Raw genomic sequence first — 17531 nt, forward strand, 5'->3', positions numbered from 1 at the left:
TCTGTTTCATTTTTAGCATCATTATTACCTCTGGGTAATCACAGTTATTCCCAAATCACCCCAATTTTGGTGGAATACACAAGTGGTAAAGTCCCCAGTGAACTCCCAACATACTTCCTAATCTTTATCTTTCAACTGCCAGATGTTGTAACAAAATAAAGATAATTGCATCTGAGAAGTTACTAAGTATGCATTTGCATAAATTTATTGCTATTAGGAAAGTTTGGTCCACTGCATTCTGAATGCATAAATTCCAAAGTGATTGATGTGCAAATGGCTTTTTGTCTGGAGTTTGGTTCAAATCCATTTCTAATTAGAATAGCTTGATTTTGAATCTACTATTTTAATCACCTTTTCTTTCTACTTTTAGCACATAAATCCCTTATTTTGGTCATTCAGATTGCTCCCCTCCCCAGGCCATCCTTGTCTTTAATATTTAGAAGACCTTATATCTCAAAGTGACACCACAAGCAGCTTTAAGAAACACCTGGCTTACATCAGATAGGTGTTACGATGTTTGAAATTATATTCAAGTTTTACAATCAAATGATTTTGTTGCAAGAATTAGTAATCTCAGTTTGATATAAGGTTCTGTCCTGGTTTCAGCTGGGATAGTGTTGATTTTTCTTCCTAGTAGCTGGTATAGTGCTGTGTTTTGGATTTACTGAGAATAATGTTGATAACACGCTGATGTTTTAGTTCTTGCTGAGTAGAATTTACACTAGTCAAGGACTTTTCAGCTTCCCGTGCTCTGCCAGGTGTACAAGAAGCTGGGAGGGAGCACAGCCAGGACAGCTGACCCAGACTGGCCAAAGGGATATTCCATACCATATGACATCATGCTCAGTATATAAGCTGGGGGAAGAAGAAGGAAGGGGGGGATGTTCAGAGTGATGGCATTTGTCTTCCTAAGTAACCGTTATGCGTGATGGATCCCTGCTTTCCTGAGGATGGCCGAACACCTGCCTGCGGATGGGAAGTAGTGAACGAATTCCTTCGTTTTGCTTGTGCGCATGGCTTTTGCTTTACCTATTAAACTGTCTTTACCTCAGTCCTTGAGGTTTCTCACTTCTACTATTCTGATTCTCTCCCCCATCCCACTGGGGGCGAGTGAGCGAGCGGCTGCGTGGTGCTTAGTTGCTGGCTGGGGTTAAACCACGACAGGTTACATGTACATCCTCTAGTCAAGTATGAACCAATAAAAGTTAAGTTCAGTTAAAGATATTAGCTTGTAGAACTGTTGTGGTGTCAAAAGTTTAAAGACCTTTTTTTATGACTTCTCTCTTTAAGGCAGACTAACTTTTCTCTTCTGCTTCCAACATTCAGATGTAGATTTACCAACACCTCAAAGTAAAGCTGTATCTAAACATACCCATTCGCTTTCACTTAAAGTGCAACATATTTTTCCTGCAGAAATGAATGAACAGAAAAACAGCTCTTGGTTTTTAACTTTAGTTAACCTATGTACACAGCTATCATTACCCACAGAGAATGAGAAGTATTGATTTTAATTTGTCCCATATCAAAGTCCTACAGAAGATTTTGAAATAAATTGCTCCCTTCCCCCACATGGTAGCTGTTCAGATTTCTCCAGTCTGTCTGTCTTTCCTCCCTCTCCCTCCCCCCCCCAATAGGACTTTCAGATTTAAGTAGTGACTATTCAACACATATGCCACAAAGAGCCTAATGTCATTGATTCTCAGTGCTGCAATTTAACTGCATCCGTTGACAGTTAATTTGATATATATATATAAAGCTACAAATACATTTTTAATGAAAAATGTTAACAATTTTTTATTGTTCTTGATTTTGTAGCAAAAATGCAGCACTCCTAAACAAACAATATCTAAATTTTATGCACTGTTCACCTTGCCCGTAATTTGTATATATATGTGGTGGCAGAGATTGCAATTGAAAATGTTTACTTTATTACCTGAACATTGTCAAATTTTGGTTGCTAAAGTGACTTTTGTGAATACAATATTTTTTTTTAATTAGGAAGATTTTTTCATTAAAGTTTTTCCAAAATATCAATATATTACTTTAAATTTATTGAAAATAAGGTAACTTAGTAGAGTTCTGATAATCTAACAAGATCCTTTTCTTTGTTTGCTATAGCCTAGAAGATTACAGTAAGATGTTATTTTTTATAAGAGTTTAGTCTTCCAGACACACTGTAAGATCTTTGTCATATTTTAGCACTTCTCTCTCTCCATTTAAAATCTGGCAGATCAGAATATGACGAGGATGAACAAGCATTGATGGAGAGGGAAGAGAGAAGATGCTGATTCCTGGAAATCATTCAAACCTCAAAAAAGGGTCAGGTTCAGGGTGCCCATTTCCTAAATTAGAAATCTAGTCAACCAATCCCAATGTCTCTCTCTTTCACATTAGAGTGCCAAACCACATCAGACCAGATTTTTCTCTGTTTTTACAGCTACATAATTGAAACCTGCATCTACTACTGCATGAATGTTAATGTGCCATTCCAGTGGTTATTCATAGTCCCTAAGTTCTGTTCTTCTACACAATGGTTTAAGAAATAAATACAATCAAATAGTGAAAAATAAGGCTTCATTTGGGTTCATCTGGTGAGCAGAGAAGGCTTTTAATTTTACAGAGAAGGCAAAAAAAGGTAGTCTGTCCATTCCTCGAAGTGGTGATATAGAACCAAGCTCTATGGGGTTGCTGACTGGATTTATCATATGTCACACGGATCAAAAGTAAGTGTAGGCAGCTAAAGAGTCTTGATACCCAGCTGGGTAGGATGGTTTGTGAGCGTAACAGACCCCAACCATGCCACAGCACAATACTTCTGCTTGCCAAGTTAATTAAGTTAGGAATGAATGCCCATGGATAGGGGATAATAATATCAGCCACATACAAAGTATATGTGATATTGTAGATTAGGTTTATAAGATCTGCTTTGTCTCTCTGACAGGGAGACAAAAGTGTGCTGCCATTAAACTCTGAGAGATGGGACTCCTGCCATATTCAAGAACATGCTTTAGTTTGTATTTTTTTCATTTATTATTTCTATTTCCCATTTAATGAAAACCTGCGCCTTTGAGCTATATGCAAGGGAAATGGCAGAAAAGGTGACAAGCCCAGGAAACCGCCAGAAATGAACTTAACTCACAGCAACATCTCAAGACAGGCTGTAAATAGGATTACTTTTATTAGACTGCTGCCTGCTGCAGCCATTCTCGTTAAGGGCCTGTCACTCTGCCCATTGTGCACAGCAGAGTGACAGGCAGCCAAGCCTTGGGGACCCAGCTCAGGGCCCCCACTGCCACCTGTCACTCAGGTGGAACCATCCCTTTGAGTCAATAACAGCATCTGTCTGAAGCATAAAACAAGATTGCAACGTGCTTTACAGAAGATGGGCAGATGTTGGGATTACCCTTTCAACATAAACACAGGTTGCCAGTAGAGGGCCAGGTGAACCACCAAGAGTGTCCCCCCCATGGATGTGCCTCCAATGAACTGAGTCATGCACCAGCATGTCACCGTGTTGACCACATCGGTGGTTAAGCCCTGTTCTAGATTTTTTTTTCTTCTTGCTTCCTAGTCCAGTGCCCAAATCACAAAAGGCTTGCACAAGGCAATGCTCAGTCTGGGTTGAGTCTTAAAAAGAAATAATCAAGCTTTCAGGTAAGATCAAGTGTTTCCAAGGTCTGGGCCACTGCAATGCAAGGTGGGGTGTAAAGATCAAACCATTCTGAGGGAAGCACAAGGATTATGGTGATGTCTGCACCTAAAATTTATGGAGACGAAGAATAGCAGATAAGAGAAATGGAAATAAGGAAATAACAATGGGGAGAGCTTCCTGGAGAGAGCAAGAGTTACAGCAAATTTTTTATAGTATGTGCCTGCTACTGTAGCTGATGGTCAGTAGATGTAGAACCTTACATCTGCAAGTCAACCTGGGTAACCAAGAGAGGAGAAAGCTCCTGTGAAATTACCAAGTCTCCCCGCTGGAGTCTGAAATACATATACACACACACACACACACACACACACACACATATGTACAAGCACTTGCAGCTCCAGTTTCTCCAAGCCTCTCTAGTTTCTGCAAAAGCCCAGTTCAAGCTGGTAAGAAGGTCCCACACTACAGGAGGCTGGAAGTCCAACTGAGGTGCTCATCTCATGCATTTTACTCCATCCAAGCAATCCTTCATTTCACAGGATGATTTGAATGCTGAAGTTTTCTAGATAGACATTGCAGTAGACATTCAAACTGCATCAGCTGAAATATTTTTAAAGGATGAGATAATTTGAATTCCAGACCCAATGTAGCAAAAGGAGGAAGCTGGAAAGCTGTGGGCCAAATGAGAGAGAGAGGGTGAGCGAGAGGGCGAGCGTGAGGGCGAGCGAGAGCAGGCGTGAGCAAGAGCAATAGATATTTTCCTCACGTACTTGGCCCTGACTCTGCAAAGGCATGTATGTGCTTGTGTCAGGGACTAGCACAAGTTTAAACACCTTTTAAAAAGGATATAGACTTCTAGGTTGCTATTCTGTTAATTTTGATTAACATTACTCAAGTATTCCTAAATAAAAATATTTAGTCTGGACATATCTTGCGGGAAGCATTTGCAGCAATACATTTGTAATACTTTTTATTATTTCCTTTCTCAGAGAGATTTATAGGAGCACACATCTCAAAACACACAAACAAAAAACATTAAAAAAATATTATAAAAGCTATTATGTTTCATGATCTGATTATACTTATTCTGTTTCAGGACAAGCACACTATTTGGAAAATAATAGTCTTAGTCCAGTCACCTTTTTGAGAACATCCCTATTTATATTCCTGACTGGCATCTCCTATTTCTCCAAGTGACTTTGCTCAGTTTGCATGATACAAATCATCATCTATATAAAGGAAGACCAGGTCCAAATTCATTCCTGATTTGTCTCCACCCATGCACAGAAAGGTAAAGAAAATACATTAAAAACAAGATAAAAAAAAAAAAAAAGAGAGCCACAGCATGAGCTGGATGGAAGATAAATGCCAAAGACCTGATTGTCATTTACATTAAGCAAGAATAAAGAAGCTGTGAATGAGAACACAAGACAGGCTGTGATTCCGTTTATTTCCAGCTAAATATGCGATGGATTTTTTTTTCCCCTTTGGGGTAGGTTCTCATTTGTTTGTCAGAAATTATTTTTTGCATTGATGGGGGTTGTTTTTTTTGGAGGACTAGGTGAAAGGTTCAGTGTTGAACTGATTTTACAAATCCTCCAGCTCTCCAGAATTCATTGAGCTCTCTCTGAAAGGATCTGTCTATCTCTTCATCACAGGCCTTGCAACCGCTGGCTATTATGCGAGGGTCAAGCTCACTCTGAGAAAGGAGAATATACTAAATTAAGATGTATAAGAGATTAACCAGCTCAGGCTAATGGTGTTTTCATTTTCTTAAGAATTTACCAATGCTGTAAAATAAATCTCATTATGTTTTTGCAGTTATTAAAAGAAAATGGGACACTACATAATAGTGACAGTCATCATCAGATCTGAAAACAAGAACTGAAAAGCAATTCTTCCCAGCTGAAAGTATAACCAAGTGACTGCATTTAACACTGTTTCTATAAACTCCCTGCTATTTCTTCATCTTCTTTTTCTGTTACTATTCAACAAGAGTTCTTGTCATTCTTGCTTACAATGTCTTCAAGAAGGTATCTTTGTGCCTGTTGAAACTCCTGTTCCCGTGATCTTTCCTTTCCAGGCCTTATAACATCTTTTTGTAACTATGGATTAGAGACAAGCCAGCTTCCTTATGTGAAATAATCTTTCTGTGTTGATAACTGAAAGCACAGAGAAAAACAGACACTGACCAAGTTAAGCTAAGGGGATGGAGATGTCAGGCAGGGAAGAGGGGAGGGTAATAATAAAATAAAAGTAACATCTGTCTCCTTCCTATTTGGAATAGATGAGGTGCTTTGGATCAGCATCTTCCTCATGTTTGAGTCTGCCCACAAACAAATACACTTTTTGAATGAAGCAGCTGTGTTTTACAAACACATTGCTGCACACCAGAAGTACTCAAACAGCAGTCACAGGACCTTCCCTCAAGTTGTACCTTACCAATAAGAGGTGGCACGTACAGCCATGTTGAAATACCAGTATTCTGCCTTACTGGAGAGCTGGGTGCATATGGTTTTGTGGCTGGGCCTGATTTTATTTCATTTTCCACTTGAGCTACAACCCAGATCCCTAACTGGGTCTCTTCCAAAAAGCCAGTACCAGTTCCCAAGGTACTCAGGCAAGATCACTGGGGGCACCTAATCTCACTTCATAAGATGAAGCACTTCGTTCTTCCTTGCATTATACTAACTACCATAAAATACATATTTAGTACTATTTAAACTGTTGTAGGAAGTGCTGGGGAGGAGGCTGTGCAACCCTCATTATGTTGGCTGATTGTTTACAACAATTTTAGCAATAATGAATTTCCTCATGTGAATAAAGGCTCCCCAGGGTAAAGGGAGCATCCAGCAATCAAGAAACTTGAATTTCCTTTGTGCTCATTAAAATGAAACAAACAAAAGAAACCTTGCTGGGGGGGGGGAACACGACGACACAGGACAGAGGACAACAACAACAATACACACACAACAAAAAGCGTCAATCTGAACACCACAAACCTGGCAGCAAACCTCCGTGCTTTCCATTTTGCAGAAGATAAAACAGGAACCAATTTGGAAGCAATATTAGCTCAATCTTGACTGATCTTCCTTAACTTTAATCTTCCTCTTCAGTCACCCAAAGGACTCTTTACAGTTGATACTAGAGAGGGATGCTTCCAGATCTTAAGCCCTCTGAATCATTTTCAAACCAAGTCCAATGATCCTCATATATTGCCAAAGGAGCCTAGAGTGAATAGTTTTGTCATTTACTTGACTCCCATGTTTTCCCTGATGTGACCGACAATATTATAAAGCTAAACCAACATAACTCAAATGTTTTCTTATCCATAAATGATCCTCTGAAAACATATGTTATTTTTCTTTTTAGTCTGAAGTGAATGGAAAGATATACTGGGAGGAGAAACTGAAGTATTATACATAGCCCTAATTAAACAGGATTTTTCATAATTGTAGAAAAATAGGATACGATCTTAAATTTATTCTGTTGCTGTCTGATAAAGACAATGGTTTGGGACTTCAAAATGCCAGGGAGAAGAATTGGTGAACAAAGAAGTCTTTGCTTTGATGGTGCTTTTTCCACTTTGCTTCTGAGTAAAAGTTAGTATTTCAAATCATTTTCAGAGTCTCACCTCTTCAAAAATACTTTATTACATTAGACATTGGGACTTTTCAAAATAAGCACTGTTTCAAAATGGAGAAAAAATAAGTGGATAATCTGCAGTTCAGATTTTTCTCATGGCTAACGTGAGTCACTTGCGTTTTTTTCCAAATTTGAAAAAAAAAACACTAAAGAGGTCCTTTGTGTTTTTCTAGTAGTAACAAATTAAATAAATGGTACTCGTAAACCAAACCAAGTATATGATTAAGCAGATAGTCTTTCATTAGCTCTACTAGGAAAACCTGAGCTTGATTCCTCACTCTGCATATTACTATGTAATTTGTATCTCTTACAGTGCTTATGCCTCACTGCAAGAGAGGCCCTCATCTGTTAAATAGGGCTAATAATGCTTGCGAAGCACAGGAGAACAAGTGTGTCCAGAACTGAGAACCTTATGTACTGTTACAGTGCAACTGAACAACAAAACCCAAAATTTGCAACGATTTTTAATCAAAGACTTATGTGTAAGGTTGTTAATATGAACAAGTGTTCATTCCACTTTTAGCAAAACGCTGTAGTATTGCTGTTACCTCACCCTCTGATGGCATGTTTACATATATTTTGAAATATGAAGTGATTTCATTGGTTGAATTAGAATTTGAAATATTTTTTCAGTTAATAGTTCATGTGATTTTTATCAACAGTTTCCTAGCTAGAAACAAAACCCACCTAAATGGAAAAGATTCCCCCTCCCTCCCCCCTCCCCCCCAAGATTGTTTCTGGCTTTTTATCTTCTAGTACAGCAGCTGCATTCTTCTAATTTTTCATTTTGAAGTGGCACCTTCTTGGAAAAACAACATTTATTTGGCTAGAAATCTAAAATGTACAAATTACACCTGACCTCCTGCCCCCAGTATTAGCAAGGGGGTTGGATTCTATTCCTGCTCCCCCAAGAAAAAAAATCCCTAAAGTATTACTCATTTTTATAGCCAGAAAGAGCATTTCTTATAACCAGGCTAAAGTTACTCAGTTGTGAAAAATGACACTGATCATGACTGAAAGATAAATTCTGGGAACAGAAAAAGAAAAAGACAAAGAAAGAAGATTAAAAAAGGGCACAGGAACTTTTCATGTCATGTATGCTTTCATGGCCTAGAGCTACAAAACAGTGCTTGCATTTCAACAGATAGTAGGGGACGGACTACTTAAGCTAAACATAAGTTTTTACTTGCTTTAGGGGCCAACAGTTATAGTTGCCCATAAATGTTTTGTAATAGGCAGGCTTATAAATTCAGGTGACAACCTTCCACTTCCAGCAGCTGTAGGAACAGGCCACACTTGGACTGGGGTTTAAAGCACATTGCCTAAGTAATTGCAACAAGGTGATTTGGAGTTTTATTTCTTTTCCTGTATATCAACATTGGTCAAAGAAAAACATTTTGTTTCTTCTAAGTGTTTTATAGCCAGAGATAACAAAGCACTTCTGAAAGTATTTGTGTATAATCCTCCCCTCAAGCTATTTATGCCCGAAGTGTCAAACTTGAGTATTTAAACTCACACACCTAAGCCTGTATTCATGCATGTTTGCAAGTCAACCTGAATTTCAGAGGGACCTCCAAGGTGTTTCCAGGGGAACCACTTCAAAGATGTCTCCAAGATGATCAATGTGGCCAAGACTCAATGTCGCTACTAGGTGCTGCATGGCGCACATCAAACTACTCACTCTCTGAAATGTATCTGGGTCTCTTTACCTCAGCAATGCTATTGTTAATAATTATAGGCTCCATACCAAGTCCTACTGGCCTTTTCCTGAATTACCAGCCCATTTCTGACCATGACTGGTGTTCCTGATGGCTGGAGGCTCTGCTACAAACCCAAGTCTCTCCAACAGAATGGAGAAGGGTAGGAGGAATTGAGGGAAACTGGTAGTTTAGACATGGGACTCAACCAGAAAGCCACAATACAGAAATGCATAGAGCTCTTATAAAAGATATTGGTCCAGTGAAACCAGGGAGCTTACTTTCACAGTAAAGTCAGGTGGAGATATAACAGCATAGAATAATGCTATTTTTCCTTTGTCTAAGCTCCTCACCTTGTCTGTCTATTTTATAGCTTTTCTCACCTCTTTCAGGCAAAAATCACTTCCAAATTAGGGTAACATTAGCCTAGTCTTTACCTAATTGGCCACCTTTTGCCCCCCGCCCCCGCCCCCCCCCCCCCCGGCTTGCAGTGAGGAGAGGCTGAGTTTAATGAAATTCAGCTGAAATTGAATTCCCTCATTAGCCTTTTCTATCAGGTTGCCACATTTTTGTCACAGTGACTGAGTATCTTCTGCTGTTACTATAGCAATTCTGCCCTTATTTACAAAAGGTAGGCACAAATCACTTAACTTTGTTCTATTACTGAGTCGATTATTGATTTAAACATCCAGGTGTACAAAGGCAAGAGAAGAGGCAAGAGCCTAGCAAATTCCTAAAGGATCAGATATTTCTAAAAAAATATATATTACTTTCTGAAGATGAAATAAACTAACATCTCAGTGGTGCCATGCTTAGGTTTTACAAGACTATCAGGGATTCTCCTGGAAGGGAGGGCCTTTACTTATTACTAATGACCTTCACCAGCTAAAGGTGGCCTATGAGCATAACTGGTGGTTGATTTACCCAGCTTGTATATTTGGGAATTGTAGTAGCTCTTTCTTACTGTTTCTCAGTGTGTATGTGGCTATAGCAGTGCTCAGAAATGTTCGTTCTGAAACCTGGTCTCTTATTCTTTACCTTATTTTTGGTTTGGTTTGTTTTGTTTTAGTTTCTAGTTCACGTGCTCTTTCTCTTTATCTTAGGTTGGCCTTTTGTATAAGCCACTTCTTTCTTTGGTCCTTTCTCTGTTTTGTTTTGTTTTGTTTTCTGCTTCCTTGAGTGTGTACATCTGTTATCAACCATTAAGCCTTTATTTCTTCCTGAAAATTGCTTTGTAGCCCATAATGTCTTACTGGGTGAAACGACATAGTACTGAATTCAGTCATACAAGAAACTAAAATTTAATTCTTTCGGTCATCAGTTGAATAGTTAGATGGGAGCCCAACAGTTACCAAGGGAGAAGACTTTGCAATAACTCTTGCAGCCACTTCAGAAGTGACACTGATGGCTCTAAAAGATTTGGTGAAGCTGATCTTTCAGCATTATATTTCGGCAGAAGAGGGAGAAAGCCATAAAAATGATGAACAGATTACAGTGAAGAAACTTGCTGAAGAATAAGGGTAAATGGAGGAAAGAATATAGAAAACAGAGAGCGCAAACTCGGTGCCTGAAATATTGAAAGAAAAAGAGTACATCTATAGTTTGCCTAACTGGTGCAATTCATATAGAAACTTTTTCAAGAATCTGGAGACAACAAATTAACTTTCAACATATATAAATATACAAAGTATATCTAATAGAAAGGGAAGATATATATGATAAAAAGAGGCTCAGAATTATTTCTTATTTGTTCGTGAAAGCAATGTATGTCATCATTCATTCAAGGCACATCCTGAACATCTCATTACTGGTCCTGACTGTAATTTGCTTCTGTAGGTGTCTATTAACTCTATGTGCAATGCTCAGTGTTTAGATACCACCATAGTCTTCAAAGTCTGCTTGTAAGTATTCATATTTCTGTCTTGTGCTTGGGGATCTCTTCTCCCTTCAAGCTTTTCTTCCTCTACTACCCATGGACAGTTGACAGACTATGCTGAATGCACAGGAGCATCATTGTATAATAAACAATCATCAGGTGGTCACTAATTGACATTATGGGACTCCTCGCAGCCCGTGACATGCAGAAAATGAAAAGTCAGCCCAGTGGTTTGGGGTTTTTTTTGGTATTTGCTCTAACATTTCCTTCATTTCTGTTGTCTTTTCCTGTTGGTGACAACTTTGTCTCTCATGAAGACATGTCCGCATGTCCTGATCAGGGTCCCCTATAGAGCACCCAAACATGTCACACAGACGTTTTTAACTTTTGTGTGTGAGATACAATGGCCAGTAAAGATCATAAGTATTCAGGATACCAAGTTCTGATGCCTGCATTTAAGCCTGAAAAACTGGATCTACATTTCTTCTGGAGAAGTGAAATTTTTCACTTTTCCCCTTCAGACTTCTTTTAGTTCTTAAAACTGCTATTTTTTCGTGCCTCCAACTTTAGTGGTTCAGCCAAAATTTAGTCCTCACTAAAAATCAACTGAGAACTCCTTTTGCTTCCAGAACATCTTCTCTTCTGTGACTTGTGTGGAGCAAACTCATTCCTGCCATCCAGAGCAGAAATACTAATTTCCCAAACCTCAATTATGTTTTTATTTCCATTCAGATAAATTCCATACAAGCTTATTAATTTACACAATTTAATTTGGGTCCTAACAACAATGGTGATGGTAAAATAATAATGTTAACAACTGCCAAAAGTAGTTGAGGTTTTATATAAATGAGATAGGAACAAACCTTGAGATTCCACACAAGAATTAATTATTTAAAAAAAATACAAAGACAAAAAGAAAAGAATGAGAGGACCAGAACCTTTCCTGCTTAGAAAAAAAATTATATAGAGAAAGAAATATTGTTTAATTTATCATCATGGTCTTTTGTGTCTTTCAGCATTCAGCATAAGTTATTTTCTAGAAACAGACTACAAATGAAGAGACTGGAATATGACTCTGTGATAAACAAAAACATCAGACAGTAAACAGGGAAATGAGAACTAGAATTACAGGTGCAAAGTAATTATTCTTGTGGCACAGTATTTCAACTGCTAAGCATTTTATTCCTGCATATTCTGTCAAAGGGATCAGCATTTGGCTTGCAGAGCCACTGATGTTTTCAAGGTCTTTGCATTCATTAGAATTTAGTACTGTGAGATTTTGCTTTGCTTTGCTTTTTTTTAACCTCTTATTCCATTAAGCACATTATGGAGGAAATATTTGTATTGAAACACTGCCTAGGAAAGTAAAACACACCAGAATATGATACATTTTATCAATCAATCAGGTTTATTTTTTATTTTAAAATTTATTATTTTCAGTCTCTAGAATGTCTCATAATTTTTTTATATGTGAAGTTTGTGTGGAAATTTCAAACTCTGAAAGGTTTACAAGGCTTTTGCTATAGATAAGCCCTAGAAAATATCATTTTAAATATAAATAGTGACTATTTCTCCATCTCAGACTCAAACTAGAGTTAAAAATACAGGAAATTTCTGTCAGGAGAAACTACAAGGATCCACTTTGAATAAAGCATAGAACTGTAGTCATACCATGATCACAGGTCATGCCTGAGACTTTATTAGGTACCTTAATATGAGGATTAGCTATAAAGCAATACAGCATAAACTGGATCTCTAGTGTCATAGAAAAGGCTTAATTTAAAGGACGATTCACACCATTATGAGATAAGCATCTCCAGAGACTCATCTCTCTGACCTATTTCTCTCCATTGACAAAAAAGAGCCTAGGGTGACCAGCTCAGATTTCAATGTCTAACCTTTAGATATCTCAGGTGAGATAAGACAAATGCCATACATAGGATTCCTGTGCTGTGAATGGTGATGGATCAACTGCCCCAAAGGGAGCAATCCAGAAAGAGGATGTGCTGAGTGGAGGGCCATGTCATGCAAGTCGGTAGGGGAGGTGGATGGATGGCAGAGTGGGCAGTTCCAACTATCTGCCTTGCTTCTTGGCTGGGGTCCCTAATGTGAAGATGGGGACAAAGTGCCTCTGCCCTTACAGGGCAAGACCTTCCTGGGGTTTGGTGCAGCTTAGTGATACTAGTGGTGCAATTTGTTCCATAGTTAAGTAGGTCAAAATCAATACATTTGGAAGGACCTATTTATAGCAATGAGGTTCTGCAGCATAAAAGACAATCTCTTGTCTTAAACTTCTTGTTATCTCTCTGCTTAACATCAGACCAGCAAGGGAGTGAAAAAACAAAGATAAGAATCACCAACATTTTAGCAGAAACATAAATTTTGAAGAGGTGCATGAGATAACACAACATTAGGCTCACTGATTCTTCCTGTCCTGTGTTTGGTGGGTTTTAATCAAGTAGGAGGATTTCACTGAATGTTCACGTACCCTAAGGAAAGCTGCAGCAAGCCTGTGTTTCCCTCCTCTACAGGGTAGTTATTCCATACAAAATAATTTCCAAGTATATTCATTAGGACTGGGAATTTTGGGGAGAGCAAATCTGGCCAGCTGAGACCTGCAAACCTGTCTGATTATACTGTAGGTTAAAATTTAAATTTAGCGCTCTGACTACATTTCTAAAAATACAGTGAATGTCAGAGCCAATTCTTTATGGCAAGCACTTCGCCAACTGTTTGTGGCCATCTTTGTGTGTGTGAACATCAGAAGCAGAGGACACGGGGGTGGAGGAGGGGATGGCGCTGATGGGATCTCTGTTCCATTGCTGGGTGTTTTTTTGGTCACTTTGTGGGTTTTTTCCCCAAACAAAGATTTTGCTGCTCTGTGATGTGTTTTGATGGCATTTATATTCTTTGTTCTGGGCAGGCTGGAAGTGTCACACTGAAAGATTGACCAGTGCGTTGTGACAGATATGTAATCTACTGAGCAAGAGCACATTTTGCTTTCATGATGTGAACATGATGCTCCTTAACTCCCCAGGGAGCACACATAACACTCATGCCCTCAGCTTCACAGAGCTGTGGAGGAGACACTCCAGCCAGGAAAAATTCTAATGATTAATAGTTTTACTTTTCTAATGGGGCAACTGGTTATTTAACATGTATAACTTCACTTATGAATACATAAAGACATACAGAAGTATTGTTTGTCTTCAAGAGAATTTAGTCCTGCAGGTAAAGTGGAGTTTGGACTTTTAGGTGGTGTTGTCCTTACTAGAAAACAGCATTATTAACAAAAGCACAGGAGTGGTATTGAGGCCAATAAAACTTAGACTTCTCTTTTCCCTGAATCTGGCTATAAAATACCTGTCACTGTAGAATCTGAGCATCCCTCTGGACCTTCGTCTTCACTTGTCCTTCCCAAAGGGCTTGTTTAATCCCCTGTTCAAAAAAAGGAGTGTGGGGATGTTGTGATGCAGGTTTCAGTAGTGTCTTTGCCAGAGTCCCATTTAAGACATCAGTTACCCTATATGCATAGACTTTTCTCTGCTAAACTCTCTAGGAGCCTGACCTTTCTTTTGCTTCAGTTCATGCCCTTATCTTTACCCTTTAAACTGTTTTGCACTTTTGTATCCACTAGCATGCCTCTTCAGCTTTTTTTAAATTTCCTGTTAAAAAAAATCAAGCAAGCACATGCACAGAGATTATCTGGTAAACTGATACAGCCTCTTCATGCAAACTAAGAATTGCTTTCAATATTCATCAAATCTAACTCTTACTGGACTATTATTGGAGAGGAGTTATTTTCTTTTGCATAAGTATGATTTAACACTTGTGTTTTCATGGACTGCAGCTCTGAAGTTCTGGGCTGCAATATAAATCGTACATGGAAGTACTAAGCTAAGTTTTAAAACCTTTTGTTCTTTTGTTCTGGCTTAGAAAAATGCTGGAAATATATGGTATCTCCAAAGGAACCAAATTTCCACATCCATCTAAACATATTTTTGTTAATAGTCGCTCTTTGAAAATCTATTGGATTTGTTCAAGGGAGCCTTAAGCTGATCATTGCTAGTGATCAGGATGCTAGCAGATGGGATCAATTATCCCAGTTCTTCCTGTTGAGTTCTTATGCTTTCTCTGCTGTATCTGCTCTTGGTGTATGCTGACAAAATAATACTGTAAGATATGAGTTTGGATACTATAAATCAATTATTACACAGCTAATTCCTTTTTTCAAGGCTGGTCTCTGTAAATCTTAGTTCTCTGTCTCTTTCCTCAGCTTCAAAGGTAATTTTGACCAAATAAGATTGTTAGAACAAGGCTCTAATTTTGTATATTCCCAAGATATATACTTCAGTCAGTCTGAAGGAAACTTTAAACATGGTATGTGCTAACTCAGTCAGACTTTCAATGTTGACTCAGTGTCTTTTTTGCTTTCAGACTGATGCTGTTGGATATTGTTTCCTTTTTTATTTTTTTTTTTAACATAGGAGTTTACTTGCTGATTAATGGCATTTTAGAAGGAGTTAGTTACTCTTTTGCAATGACAATATGAGAAACAGGAGGGAAATATTGGTTTCCTATTAAATTAGTGTGAATTTCCTGTTTCTATGTGAATTTGCAAATACATTGTATCTTTTGTATGTGCAATGGCACATGGTTTCGGTCAATATGTGCTTTTCCCAGCAGTCAAAATAGCAGTGAAAAAATGTTGAACACTGAAATTATAAGCAAGGTGAAAATTAAACATGGGGTTTTAGTCTCCTGTTTGGGTTTTGGTGCCATTCAAAACCATATTTCCAAGAGAAATGTTCAGACAACTGTGAATCAAAGCTGAAGAAAAGGTTTGCCTAAAGCTTTGTGTTATTAAAGCTAGGGCAACAACTGATACAGTGTTAAATAGGTCTATTAAGATGAAAAACAAAGCAGAAATTATTGAGACATTACACAGAAAAGAATGGAGTCCTTGACTCCCACTACATGTTGTAAAACCTCTAAAATCAGACTGAGATCATGTACTGTTTGATTTATATCTGTCTTTCTGCCAGCAAATATTTGCATTTTCAAGACTATTTCAATCTTATCATTTAAACTATAGCTCTTAATCCTTTTTTTCCAGTATACTTGACAGGAAGACAGTCATTTGTCTTTGTTACCTGACTATATGATGAAGTGGCAGTGGTTAATATAAAAGCCCTCAGTGCTTAGGCCAAATACCTGGTAACTTAGTGAGAACAAGACCTAAATGTGAGAAGAGGATTTGATTGCTTTGCACCTATTTCAGAATAATGCAATTAATCCCACTTTTTTTTTCCCCCTCACACTTTTTATGCTGATGTCTTAGTCTGGTTCTTTATCAGCATCTAAAACCTTTATATTCTATAAGTTTAGCATTCTCACTGCTTTGGATGAAACAAAAGTGGCTTCTTTGTCCTACTCTTAAAGTAGACTTACTCAAAACTGTGGTGATAAACTCAGTGTATTATCCCGAACTGGTCACGTCATTGTTTATGTATTTACCTTCTTCTAACCGACAGTGAAGCACATCAGACACTAGGACAGAAAAGATAAAGAAGCTGTAGTTTATGGAGAAAATACATTAAATCCAGTATCTAAACCAATGCATTTTAATGTGCGGACTTCTGAAGCAAAATGTGTGACATTTAATGTGTATCTTAGCGTACATAGTGTATTGCATCCTTTAATACCTTGAGATAAATTCTTTTGGTAGCATAAGGCATTTCCAACAATATTAATGCTGTAAATTTTACAACTTCATAGTTATTCACCGAAAGTATTAATTACTTTTTTGTTTTGCTTAGAGGAGAGATGAGAAGGATTAGAAAAGTGAAAACTGGAAAAAGCTTAATCCATAAATAATATTGCCAATGAAAAAGTTAGCATCTGAGCAAATGTGAACACCTAGGCATCGTAAATGTCATGACACAGTGAATACTCTGTCAGACTTGTATGGTCCTTGTAAATCAAATACAAAGTCATTAGGAATTATAGTCATCATTGTGGGAAAGGGCAAAAAGCATGAACCTACCTACTGTTACCACAGTGCACCCTGATGATCTGCAAAGGTGGAGGTTTTATACTAATTAAAGAAAGAAAAGGCACTCTTATAACCAAGGCAGATAAATGTGTGTTTGTCAGATACATCCCTTCCACTCCTCATGTGAACTAATGATGTTGTCTGGAAGCAGAGTTCATTGTATGCAATAGTAATTTGAGACTAATCCTTATTTTCCTCAGGCATATTCATCATTTGCTGTTGAGTTGGAACCAAGCATTGTGCTCTGACCTTGATTCAAGGTGTCATAGTTATAATCAACTTCAAAGATGACTAACAACTAGATAAGCACTCAGCTTTGAGGGAGAGTTGTCTCTTAGGGAATCCAAGTTTTGACAGCAATATTCCAGCTGGTCAATATGCAATATCATCTGTGGAGAACAGCAAAGTTAAAGAAAAGGAAGAAACAAAACGGGGACCTACAACAGATTTCAAGACTTCTTAAATATATGATTGCCATCTTAGTTAAATTGCTGTTAAAATAGATTATCACAGCCAAATAACATGAATAATTAATCACAGAACCTGAATTTCAAACTGAATCAGAATTATATGGAACCATCTATGTTGTATCTATACACACATATA

Source organism: Nipponia nippon, unplaced genomic scaffold (genome assembly GCF_047370975.1).
Source record: "Nipponia nippon isolate SJK-2023a ecotype South Korea unplaced genomic scaffold, ASM4737097v1 scaffold_29, whole genome shotgun sequence".
Classification (NCBI taxonomy): Eukaryota; Metazoa; Chordata; class Aves; order Pelecaniformes; family Threskiornithidae; genus Nipponia; species Nipponia nippon.